General features: G+C 46.1%; 1 protein-coding gene across 1 annotated transcript in view; it reads right to left on the reverse strand.

Moving 5' to 3' along the window:
* Positions 1 to 13,416, reverse strand: part of PRKN (parkin RBR E3 ubiquitin protein ligase) — a 1,042,635-nt gene that overhangs the window by 139,287 nt on the left and 889,932 nt on the right. The gene's annotated exons all lie outside the window — the stretch shown is intronic.

Raw genomic sequence — 13,416 nt, forward strand, 5'->3', positions numbered from 1 at the left:
TCAAGACCTTCTAATTCTGTAGACTCAAAGGAATAGATAATGCCCCCCAAGGTCATCTGGCACAAATTCCTGCCCGTAGGCAGAACAGGATATAAAACTACTTGTCAACTCTCTATCCTTAAAAACTCTGTCTCAAGGAGAATGATAGATAAGTGCGCTCTTTCTACCTCGGAAATGCTTCTCCTAAGGGGTAGCCCTTATGGTCCTGACATTCTCCACTCTACATGATTAAAAATTCTCCCCTGCTATCTTGTAAGACCATTTCCAACTGCTCTGTCCTCAGCAGTCGGTCAGCTTCGTCCACATAATGTCCCTTAATACACCGAGTAAATCCACCTGGGCTTTCCTTGTCCTCAGACTTAATAAGTCCAGGTCCTCAAGCCTATCCTTACTGATCAGTTTTACAACTCCTTAATCATTTTAATCATTTTTGTCACTCTCAGGTGAATCATTTCCAATCCATCTATGTCCCATTTAATTTTTTTTTTTTTGGCCCCAAATTAAACACTAGGGTGATGTGGAAGTGACCGGAGCTAAGAATAGGAGAATGGTTTTGCAGTCCTTGGAGGTTATAATTCCATGATAACGTCACAGAAACAGTTGGCATTTTCCTTTTGGTGAGAATGTCCAAGTGCTGGCTCACCAACTGCTCCTTGGCAACTCGGCATTCTGGATCTTTCTCAGTAGTGCTCGAGAAAAAGTCTTTAGTCCCAATATTAGCTGTTCACTTGTCCATTCAGAAGGAAAATGATCTGTTAGGAGAATACAAAGAATGGCAGAGCCTCAGAAAGAGAGGTAGCCAACTGAAGGCTCTCTGGAGCCAAGCAGGGAGCCTGAGGGGTCAGGCGGGCAGCAGGCTGGGAAGGTGGCAAATCCAATGCTGCTTCAAGGAGAGGCTACCACTTCCCCTTCAGTGGATCTTTAAAAAAATATTTTATTTATTTGAGAGACAGAGAGAGTGCGAGAGAGAAAGCACAAGCCAGCTGGGGGAGGGGGTGGCAGGAGAGGCAGAGGGAGAAGCAGGCTCCCTGCCGAGCAGGGAGCGGGACTTGTTCCCAGGACCCTGGGATCATGACTTGAGCTGAAGGCAGACGCTTAACTGACTGAGCCACCCAAGTGCCCTGATTTATTATTTTTTTTAACAGGAGAATGCCCATCCACATAGTAAGAGCTTCTTTTTTTTTTTTTTAAGGAGAAGCTATAAACCTATACTTTTAAAGTTAAATATTCCAATTAAAAATGAAAATGAATGAAAAAAGATGGAAGCCATTGTGCAGCCCAACCCCATGTGGGCCTTCAGGGCGTGTCTGCAGGCCTAGTTTTGCCATAGGCTCTGGGATGCAATCCTCTCCCCTCCTTATTATTTCTGTAATCAATTTCGGAAGACAAATGCATCACCAAGAGACATAGTCTTTACACATAAATACTTTCACAAAAGTGTGGTTTAAAAGAAGACTTTCCAGGAAAGGAACTAAAACTTTTCACTCTCTAGTGATGGGAGTCTAGATGTGGTGGCAGATAAAAATGATAAAAATCTGCAGAGATGAGCCTTCTTTATGCTTTGTGATAAATCAACCGTCCTCACACATTGAGATATTATGGGGTATGCAGCCGTGTCTGAGATCTTAGATTTAAGTTGTTCTTTCAAGTTAATCAAATGTGAGACCAACACACCAAAGGCAAAGCTTATTGAAGAAATGTACCCATTTGTGTTTAGTATCCTAATTTTCAAACCCAGCAGGTTCCATTTATTTACAAAGGTTGGTCTAAGATAGAATTCTCGGTGTAGAAAAGCAATTTAACCAAAATGCTTTACCCTAATTACACAGCACAGCTATTTGCATAAGTAACCAGCCTGGGTCTTCAGGGACCCAGAGTTAATGTTATTAAAGCACAAGTTATATTTTTGACAACTCTTAAGAAAATAATAGCAAGTCAACAGTTTATGTTTTCTATTTCTCTAAAAGTAAATGATGGAAGGTGTAATGCCATGTCCTTGGGATCAAATGTCTCAGAGAGAGATGCTCTCCGTGGCGAAGGGGGTTGAGGTTGGGCCTTTCCCTGTGGACGCTGTCCCAGGGAGGGTGTCCGTAGCGCTGGTACCAGGTCTGGATAAAGGAGAGAGCTTTTGTCATGTCAAGGAAGCCAGTCCAGACATGATTTTCCTCTATTAACAGGGAAAATGTTATTTTTAAAGAGGCCACTGATCTTTTGTTTGCTGTAGAAAGTGAAGCAATCGCTGAGGATAATGGACTCCAAAGATAACAAAGGACAGTTTATCTGAAAATTTGAGAAGACATTTCTCACATATTGATAAACAGTGACATTGCTTACTCGGAAGGAAAATGAATGTTCCTTGTAGAGTTTTTAAAAACCAGATGAGACGTGATCCCTCGAAGAAGAGACTGGCCCATGAGGCTGGAATCACTTTGCTTTGAAGGAGGGGTTCAATTGGTTGGATTGGAAGCATGATGTCAGTTTAAAAATAGAGGAGATGAAAACATACTGGACTCCTTTTCCCCCTATCTGTGTCTAGTTCAGATGATTTACATTTTGGCAACAAGACGATGCTTGGCATTGATCAATGTTCCCTTCCAGTAGAGTATAAGCTTCACAGACTCAGGATTGTTAATGCACACTGGAGAGGAGGTCCTTCATTTCTAGACTCCCAGGTAGCTGGCAATGAGGCAAGAGAAAACCAGCATTACGAAGGAGGGGCAGACACTAATGTGTCCGTAGCCATATCTGACACACGTGCTATTCCTGGGAAGGATTTCAGTCCATGACAACTGACGGGACACATTAGGAAGTACAGCGATACTGTCACCCATCTATTCAAGATCGCCAAGCCTTCGTGACATGAGCAAGTGACAGTGCACCCCGCCTGAGTGACCGGACAGCTCTGCAGAGGGGCACCACTACATTGCAGCTTGCCCCGGCCAGGGGTCAGGCTGGAAAAGCCCATCCTGGGCAGCAAGTTGCCAGGATACGGTGGGACGCTAGTGGCAGATGGGTTGATCTTGGGAAAAAAAAAAATCGCCAACTGGTGCAGAAAACATTAGTCTGGGAGAAGAATGTCTCACTTTGGGGAAGACAGCTCCTGCGGTTCCATTCATTACATCCCTGGAAAGCCAGGGCTGGCTGTGCGAGCTCGGTGGCGGCTCATGTCTCTGTTTTTCCCAACACGCACATACATGTGCGCACACGTTACAGCCTTATCTCTGCACGCAAACTCACCCGTCAGGGGCCGACGGGCTGGAATAAGGTCAGAGCTTGATGGGAGTAAGAAAACACGGGTACTCAACTTACTCAAGGTCAGTCTAAAAATGGAAAGACACCCATGAAGGATAATATTACTAAAACCGTGTTAAGGGTGGTTTAATCACTTTTTTTTTTAAAGATTTTATTTATTTATTCGACAGAGATAGAGACAGCCAGCGAGAGAGGGAACACAAGCAGGGGGAGTGGGAGAGGAAGAAGCAGGCTCACAGCAGAGGAGCCCGATGCGGGGCTTGATCCCATAACGCCGGGATCACGCCCTGAGCCGAAGGCAGACGTCCAACCGCTGTGCCACCCAGGCGTCCCTAATCACTTTTATTAGTAAAAAAAAAAACCAAAAAACTCTAAGAGCCCCTGAATGCTGCAAACATGATAAACTCGCACATTCCAAGCCCAGAAAGATTGTTTAAAACAACTGGAAGAAAGTGACCAGTCATCAAAATTAACCTCCATGGAAGTCAAGTGAAAGCAGAAATACGCTCTGTCCAGAAGGGAGGCTCTGAGGAACAGCAGCTCAGTGAGACTTATGGTAATAAACAATACAGTGTATTGCTGCTAAAATATCAGCAAATTTGTGCCAGGAAAGAGAAGTGCTTGACAAGCCACCAGAAGGGCCAGCTAGTGGTAAGAACGACACATTTACTGCGCACATGTCTCATGGAGGTCACGACAGGCTTCCTTGGGTTTGCCATCTTGATTAGAATTTCCATAGTTATTACCCAAAGAACACGGGTTCCCTGGCGAACAGGAGCCTCACCGTCCACCTAACGCTCCAGGTCCCAGCCTCAGGTACCCTGTGCTCCTTCCAGGCTGCAGGCCCTGCCCCTCCTGGGTATCCTGAGCTGGGCTCTGTCCCCTGCCCCCTGAGAGGACCCCGAGAATCCACGGAGTCTCATTAACTGCTTCAGCAACTTTTGGTTAATTTTGGCACAACCTAAGTAAACCTTTATTTCACCTTCGGAGGGAGAGGACTCCATGCACTGTGATCTTCTCAAAAGCACGAAGCTAGTTTCTCTGTGACCCTCGTGTCAAGCACATTTTCTGGCAAATTAGGATCTTGGGAACCATGAACAAATGACTGATTAGAAGAATGAACAAGTGAATGACGGGATCAATGAAAGAGGATTTAAAGACCTTCCTTTCTCCCGTCTCTGCAAACCAGAGGTATTTATTCAGCTGGGCAAGGACTCCTTGGGCTTGGGCAAGCAGGTGTTGGATGCTGAACGTGGCCATAGTCCCGGGCACCGGAATAAATAGGGCCTGGCCTGCACAACAGAGTCAGACTATGTGAGGCTAGGAATGCGACTCTGAACAGGTTTTTGGGGCCAAAGTCTTACTAGGTGGTGAAAGGGCTATGGGAATCAGGGCTTAAGAGGGGAAGGTATGAAAACAGAGTAACACCTGGGTAGGTATTTTGGGAGGAACTAGAGCAGATGCGAATGCAAGGGACAATGATGAGAACAGTGAGAGAAGAACCTACGTTCTAAGGATCTGCATCTGAACGGACTGTCTAAACAGAGGTGATGGAAGAGGAGGAAACCAGAGTGGGCGGTAAGTCTCCGTGATGCTTAGGGCTGGTAGTAGGGACCCCAGTTTGAAGAGCACGGGTCCGGGAGAAAGGGCCTCAGCTACTAGAGAGCAGAAGAACCAAGCCCCTGTCACTGGGGGGAACTGGGAGGCCAGGAAGTATCTGGTTATGGGAGAGTGGGTTGGGTGGGATGCACACATCAGTGAGCAGGCCAGAAACCACAGCGGTCAAGGCCATGGGGCTCCTTCAGGCCCCCTTGCAGCTGAGGGCTAGAGGGGCCTAAGGTCTCGCATTGGTGAGCTTTGAGGCGAGAGGCAGAGGCCCGGCTGCGGGTCAAGATGGACCAGGGAAAACTCCATCACCACAGAAGCCATTCTGTATGTTTCTGCTCCCTTACAGAAGCTTCAAGCGAAAGCGCTGTCTCCACCCTAGTCTGTAAATTGTGCTGTGAAAACATAAATTGGCTATACTGATAAGTCCCCTTTTTATTATTGTACTTTGATCCAACTTCATTTACTGAACCTCTATCATATACACGGTCCTGAGGAGACAAACGTGCACCCATCTATTTTCCTTTTGCATTTTATAAGGAAATACATTATGGTATTATAGACTGTTAATAACAAGAGGAGCAAAAATGCCTGTAGTATCACCATAGTAACCCAATAATTTTCCTTATTCTGGATTTCATGTGAGTTTTTAATCCATGTGCATACATTTTAATACAGTTATATTCATAGTATGATCTCATGGGCCTTCTTTTATGACTACATTGCCTTTAGAGATGATTCCTACTTTCCATGCATTCATTTATTTATTCTAAGATTTAATTTATTTAATTAGATATATACATATATATATATAGAGAGAGAGAGAGAGAGAGAGAACGTGCACAGAGGGAGAGGGAGAAGCAGACTCCCCTCTGAGCAGGGAGCCTGATGCAGGACTCGATCTCAGGACCCTTAGATCAGGACCTGAGCCTAAGGCAGACACCCAACTGACTGAGCCACCCAGGTGCCCCGCTATGTTCCATGAACTGAGTTGCGGGATGCCTAAGCTACTAGAGTTCAGCATTTAAAGAAGAATCATTTAAATGAGGAGCAAATTGTATTATTTCATTTGTGTTTCACTGGAAGCGATATTTCACTGGGCTGTCATAATAAGTAAAGGGAACTCTCTCCAGCACTGATCTGAGTATGGGATAAATGCAGATGAAATCAGAAGATCATATTGCCATTTTGAGAATTTCGAAACTTCTACATACCCATCCACTGCTTATAAATCTGATGGCACCTACTTACTAATTGGTTAGTTTTCACCTTGACAGGACTTGAAGTTCTTTTAATGTAATTTCGCCCAATGGAAATTACCACTGCTTAAGTGCCATCACCTGGTATAGCTAGATATTTAAGGAAAAGAAAAAAAAAGGCTAATGGCTTTTCACACATGCACTGAAAAAAAATAATAACCTGATAATCTCTGCCAAAGGAGATAATTTTTTCTCCCTCGAAGACTGTGAAGTTCAACATTATGTGATTTATCTCAATGACCTGCGAGTAGTGCATATAATTATTAAAAATAACCATCAACTGAGCTTTTCAGAAGCTTCATTTAGATCCTGCTAATGCAAGGCCAAATCATGCCACTTCCTCCACGTAACCTCAGACCAGGTCATTACCAGCGTTTCAACGATGTGACTCGAAGAAGAAAAGTGCAGAAATAGGACTCGTGAAAACGCTGCAATTTCAAAGGACGCATTTATTATGAAAATTGAGTTGATGCTTTAAGGGAGTTACTCTCATTTTATGCCTCATTCTGAAAAGGCACATTTAATCCACAGGTTGAATGACTAATTTCGTTCTCATTAATGAAAAACATGTAATATCACGGAGTTCATAGTAATAGTGTTGATTTCAACTGCAGTGATGTGGAGCAGACAGGTTTCGCCAGAGTCCGCCTCGGGAAAGGGCTACTCAGAGCAAGTAATTCCGTCAGCAACACGGGAGCACAACGGTCAATGCCTTCTTTTCTCCGCGGAGCACATTTTCAATCACCGACCTGTGACTGCTCAGGGTGAGTCTGTTTGGCGGGGGCAGAGTTCCACGTGATTGACATGTTTATTTAGTCCCTTTGTTCTGACCAATCTCTATGGATCTGAGAGCAGCAAGTTGGTGTACAATCACCAGGTTTTGCTTATGCATAAGGTGCTATCACGGCACATCAGAACCGCTGAGTCTTTCGGGCTCGTGGAATTCTGCTCTGGTCAGCACCCGGCTGCACCAGGGTAAAGTGGAACCAAGGGTTGAGATGGTAGTTACACAAATCCACATGCGTGATCCGATGATGCAGAACTACACACACACGCTAACGAGGCCAGTTTCACAGTTCTGATATTGTACTGTAGTTATGAAAGACGCAGCCACTGCTGGGACCTCTCGGTGTTACCTTTACGACACCCTGTGTATCTAGAATTATTTCCAAATATGTGAGATCTAGAAGGTGATTCCTTCCCAAGGAAGGATGAAACTGACAGAAGTTGGCAGCTCTTGGCTTTGAGCCGGGGGGAGACTTGGCTGTGCGGGCTGGGATCTCAGGACGCCACAGAGGCGTCGCGGGGCTGGGTCTGGGTGGACGTGGGGACAGTCATTGCCTCACTCGCTGGCAGCTGAGCACTGGGGTGGGAGAGGGCCCTAGAGGAGCATGAAGGTGAGACTGGCCCCCGCGCCAGTGGTCTGGCCACCGTCGAACACGGTCGGGGCCACTCGCTATCTGTGGATGAGAGGGCTTCACGCAGTGCCTACCGCCCATTGAGTGGACTGAAGCACCCTGGGCCGCTGGGTGTGCAGGAGAAGGGTCCAGAAACGGCTGGCGTGTGGCCTCACAGGCTGGACAGGGAGGCCCAGCGCCACCTCCAGAGTGCCAGGCACTATCTTCAGTTAGGTGGGCGGGGTGCTCTGGGTGAGACGGGAACCCAAGTGACAGTCCCAGGGTCGCAGCTGCCCCTGCCCGGTCCCCCTACTCTCTGGGAAAGAGCATTGCTGCTTCTCTGCCTGAACCACGTCCTCACAACCACATGACTTGAACCCAGCTTCAGCTCAGCCAACCTCCCTGGAGGGGGGCTGGAGGCCCTGTGCTGGTGCCAGGGTGGCCCTCCCTGTGCTCACTGCCAGCTCTCCCCAGCCCCCTCTCCACCGGAGGGTAGCACAGCACGCACGGTGCCCCCTTGCTCTTCCGAGCATCCGTACGCATCAACAGTACCCCTGGGAGGTGCCTTGCACAGAACAGGCCCCCAGGAAAGTCAGCCCAACTGAGGACTGAACCAGAGGGAGAGCAGCTCTCCGAGCAGCCAGTCACACAGCGGGAAGGTTGTAGGGGCGGGAGGCTTAGCACGGAAAAATCTCTGTCCACACAAAGGCCCGAGCACACACACTCTGAGGACCACACTTGTGGCCAGATGCAAGTAAAGGAAAATTCCTTCTCTGGAGACCTGAGAGGCAGGAACACTTACAGTAACTCCCCTGTCAGAATACAAGGACAGAAAGCCCCACGCCAAGTTTTTGCTTTGGGAGTGCAGGGTGATTGAGGGAGGTGGCGCTGGAAGTGGAGAATGCAGAATGGCTAAGACCCAGTGGACAGGGGTGTGCCTGTCCACGCTGGGAGGTTAGAAGGGTGGTGGGGAGGAAGATAGGAGCGCAGGTTGTGGCTCTGGGCAGCATCTGGAAAGAGGATGGGAGTTCACATGGCAATGTGTTCTACCAGGGAAGGACAAAGCTGTGGCCTTGTGCTGAGACACATGCTACCTGCACGAAACTGGGCTTAGAAGGACAAGAGATGTGTGACTGCTGGTGGTTGGCCTTCCTGCCCCTTCAGTCCATGTCAGGCCTGACATTGTTGGGGACACGGGGATGAGGCTGTTCACATGCAACATGTATCGGGTGCTGTTCGAGGTTCACCCCCAAATCCTGCTCCTTAAATATCTCCCCCAGCCTGGAGGAGCCTGCATGGGGCCATCTCCCTTTCCCATCTAGAAGAAAATACTACTGGGATGTCTCTGAATGATGAGAGATGGAAGTCTCCAGTAAAATGCAGATACACGTAACTCAGAAGGAAGGGTACTAAGTGTGTCCTCCAGACTTCGCCTATTGCTCTAGTAACATTGATTATCACAATATTAACGTATCTCCCTAGCAACTTTGGAACGCCCAGAATGAAGGGCTGTGCGGACAGTCTGGGTGGGGTCAGTATGATCAGACCCAGCCGGGCTGACCCCAGGCAGATCTGTGAGGGCTGAGGGTCAGGAACAGCCGGGATGAGGAGGTACTGAGAGAGCACCATCACAGGGAAGGGTTTTGAAGAGTCATGTGCATATCTCTCACAGGTTCCTTTACAACTTTACACAAGGCGAGCTGCTGTGGTACACTCGAGAAGATTCCACACATGGCAGAGTGGATGAGCTCGTTCTCCCAGGGCCGTGGAGAATCCAGAGCAAACAGAATGGCCGCCCTCAGCGAGGTCTCAGTCTTAGTCTCCTGCCCTCACCCAGGACTGGACAAGAACATGGTGTCGATCCATTTGAAACCTCTTTGAAGAGAATGGGGTTTGGTACCAACTGGAGGGGATTTAGTAAAGGGAAGACTCACCTAAAATGATTTAATTTCTTTCTAAGGTGGAGTGGCAGGCAAGGTCAAAAGACAGAAGTGGATGGAAGTGGGGTGGCAGGGAAGGAACAGGCAGGTAGAAGCTTTGCCAAGTAAGAGTCTCACAGAGAGACCGGCCATGACTCACGTGCTGTTGCTGTAGGTACGTAGGTAGGTACACAGCTTACAGGCCATACCGAGGGGCCTCCGAGACAAATTTTTAAGGATGGGTTGAAACCCTTATGAGCTTTCTTCACTTTCCTGGACTCTCTATCTATGCAAATCTAAAAAAAAATGATTCTTTATTCTAACATATTCTATTAGGAGAAAAAGAAAACCTGACCATACCTAAAGTTTATTAATTAGCTACGCATCAACAGAGAAGGTTACAGCTAAAGCTGCCCTACAGTTTCAGGTTCCGGGTCTTATTTAATTGGTGACTTGGAAAACATCTTTGAAAGTAGGCTCATGAATTTACAGATGGCTCTTCAAAATACCCTGATTACTGTAAAAAGAGGAATCCAATGTTTAATATAAGTTTAACTTAGGAGAGAATTGGTCTTCACCAAAATACAAATGTAGTGAAGACATTTAACATAAAGACTGCATAAACTCTTCACAGTCATCTTTGTATTGCTAATACAGAGCCCAGTATCAATGGTTGATCAGATAACCTCGTACCTAGAAATGCTTGGCAAAATTGACAGCAAAGCGTAGTCAGACACAAAAAAGATGAGTGGGCTTATTACCAATCAAGGAGTATTTACTGGTCTCTTTCACTATGTGTGCAATCGCTTATTAAACCTTGGACCAAAATGAGTCAGTTCTCTGTAGGATCTCCAAGTGAGGAGAGCCACAGGCACCGATGCTTATAAGACAGTGTAGAGGTGGGGCGAGTCTTGGTTGGTTTGACGAAGCAGGAGGCCTCTGGTTCTGGACAGACTGATGAGTAAGAGAATGATAAACAGTGGCTGCGTATGAACAATTTATTACTCATTTGCCTAAACACATTCATTTTGTACCACGGAAGAACGTACTTTCCATTTCAAAGAATTTGTTACTGATCCATCTTTAAGGTCTGACAAATTTTGTAATAAAGTCCCATAAAAATCATCCCGAAATTCAATTGCACAAAAGAGTGCATTAAAGACACAGTAGTTGTCCTGGAGAAGCTCTCTTTCTTCTCAAGTATTAAACATGCCATTTTTATATTTGAACAAAAACCAAAATAACCTGCCTTCAGAGACACGAACATTACTTCTGTGTGCCTTGTACAACATCACTGCCATATTTTAAAGAATGCTGGATTTGCCATGAATATTAGGACTGCAGTGCTTTATCATACACACTTCCAATGTGCACGCTCTGACGGCAGGCAGTGGGGGCCAATGCAACCACAGCCTATCTGGGAGGTCTGTTCTGTCTCTAGCTTATCAGGCCTCTCAGTCTCGTTACTGGGGCCATAGAGATCCTTCCCAACAGAGCCAAGGTGAGCATTCCCTGCTCGTCGGACATTTTAAGACAAGCACCCATGCCATACAGTGAACATGAACTTGGTGTCTGGTCATTGCTCTTGACAGCTGGTTGGGAATTCGTCACTGAACATACACTCCAGCAGAACAGCCATGCAAGCGGGCATCTTGAATTTCATGGGCTTCCTTCAAGAAAGTAACTTTATCGGGCTTGGGTGGTGAGGCAGGAGGGACGTGGGGAGCATGTATTGATGTGGTGTGTGTATGTAAGTTCTCCTTGGGGAGGCGCTTTTGAAGAAAACTGAGCTGAGTTTAAGTGTGATATTTAACTGAATGTCTCCAAATTGTGCTGCCTCCCCAGGGCATTAAAAAACCCTATTAATAATGTGTTTGTTGTTGTCAGAATGTTTATCAGGAAGCCCAGGCTGTGTGGAGGGCTGACTCTCCCCAGGACAGCAATGCCAGGCCTGTGGGGACGAAAAGGAAAGGGCTGAAGATGGATATGTGCTGCGTTGTTGGCAAGTGGTGAGGACGAGTGAGGCGATGGATCAGTAAGATTTTCCATTAAATCAAGAAAAACACAACTTGCCCCTAACATCACCTCTGATGGCTTCTTAGACCAGCTGCTTCCTTGATGCCCTACTGAGGAACAAATTGCTTTCCTAGCAGGACATTTGGACACTCCTGCATTAATAGATATGGATCCCAGCATGCCGAGCCAAGCGAGAAGGCAATTTAATATGAACAACACTGTCATCCCAATTTAGGACAACAGCTAGGATGCCCTCCAGGGCACCGCAATGGCTTCTAGAAGTACACCACAGAAGATATTCTCACTGTCTTACGGCTATAGAAAGCTGGTATTTCCAGTAAACAGTCAGACCAAGGATAATGGGAAATGTAAGGCAAAGATGACAGCAGCAGGGCGCTCTCTGTGACATCGGTCCCAATCTAGGTGGCTGTCACTGCCGCCGCAGACAGAGTACCTTGTGTGCCCCTCAACCTCATCGCATCAGCACAGGCAAAAGGCCCCAAGATCCCAAACAAATAAAGGAGCGGGTGACACTAGACGGCAGATGGCATAGAGTCAGGTCTGAGGACATTTCAAAGCAGCAGACGTAACCCCATGTTCTAATCGTCGGGCTTACGTATCTGTCCCTGATGCATTGCAGACTAAACCAAACGGAGGTCCTTGCAATGCATCTTGTAACTCCAGGCTGTGTGTAAGAGAAGACGTTTGCTGGTTTTTTGTTTGTTTGGTTTTTGTTTCTTTTTTTGTATTCTAAACATGTTATGTATTGGTACATACTTTAATAATGGTTTCTACTTTATTTTCACCGCANTAAGGATACGGCTGAATTCAATGTATATATTATGGCAAGATTACATCTGTGACAAGGATTATCACAATCGATTAGCTGCATGTACAACTTCCAAAATCTGGAGGTAACTAAGCTTTTATGATCTTTTGGCAACATCCATGGATAACGCCAGTTTATTCTCAGTCAATGTCATTGGTTACTAATCAAATTAAGGAGGATCCGTATACAAATTCAGAAGAAAATATATTCACATGTAACAGAAATAGAAATCTCTCTCCTTCTACACGGAACATCTCGATAGAGACAGAAAGCGACACAGCAGATCCAGCTCGCGCTCCCTCACGGACCAGGAGACTCACGTCAATTGCAATGCTTTCCACAGTGTCATTTTGTATTAGACACATTGCAAAATAATACATTTGGTCATTACTGCGAATGCTTCAACCTAGGACTAGCTGTGTGACGGGTCACAAGGTCATCATTATTATGTTGTGCGTGTCCCTACTGCTAACATTTATTGTGTAGTGGAGAAGGTCTTTCTCCGGTTTTATGTGCCCTTGATGAGGCAACATTGTTTTAAAATAATTTTACAGGGATTTCTCTTATAACTGCTGCTCTTCTCCTCCTCCTTCTTCACTGCAAAACTTCATATACATGTAGACACTAATCCTCTCCAAAACCCAATCTAAGAAAAATCCCCAAATCCCAGGAAAACCCGTGTCTGGATAGGAGCCTCAGAAAACTTCGGAAGCAACATTTCTATCACCTGGGAGTTTGGGGGAATAAAACTGAGCACAATTCAGTCTGTGGATTTTTAAAAATGATTCCTTTTGAAGAAGTTCTCATTAACTTTTTATCATTAAATAGTTTTAAACATAGAAAACCCTTCACTTATTCCACGATTGCCCATCTAGAGAAAAGGCGAGAGAACAACAACACAGCCTTCCACGCATGGCTCTACCCCAGCACTTACAAAAGCGTGTTGGAATCTGGTAAGTGTGGAGCCCTGAAGGTGGGGAGGTTGGTCTAGTCCCCTGTTGCCAGCACCTACCGAAATGTCTAGCCCATAACAGAGGCTCCATTCGTACTGGGTAGAAGTGATCTGAACTAAATGTTCCCAAAGAGAAAACAAAAATCATTTTGTGTACCGACAGAGAGAACCAAAACCAGGTTAAATT

This window comes from Ailuropoda melanoleuca, chromosome 10 (assembly GCF_002007445.2).
Source record: "Ailuropoda melanoleuca isolate Jingjing chromosome 10, ASM200744v2, whole genome shotgun sequence".
Classification (NCBI taxonomy): domain Eukaryota; kingdom Metazoa; phylum Chordata; class Mammalia; order Carnivora; family Ursidae; genus Ailuropoda; species Ailuropoda melanoleuca.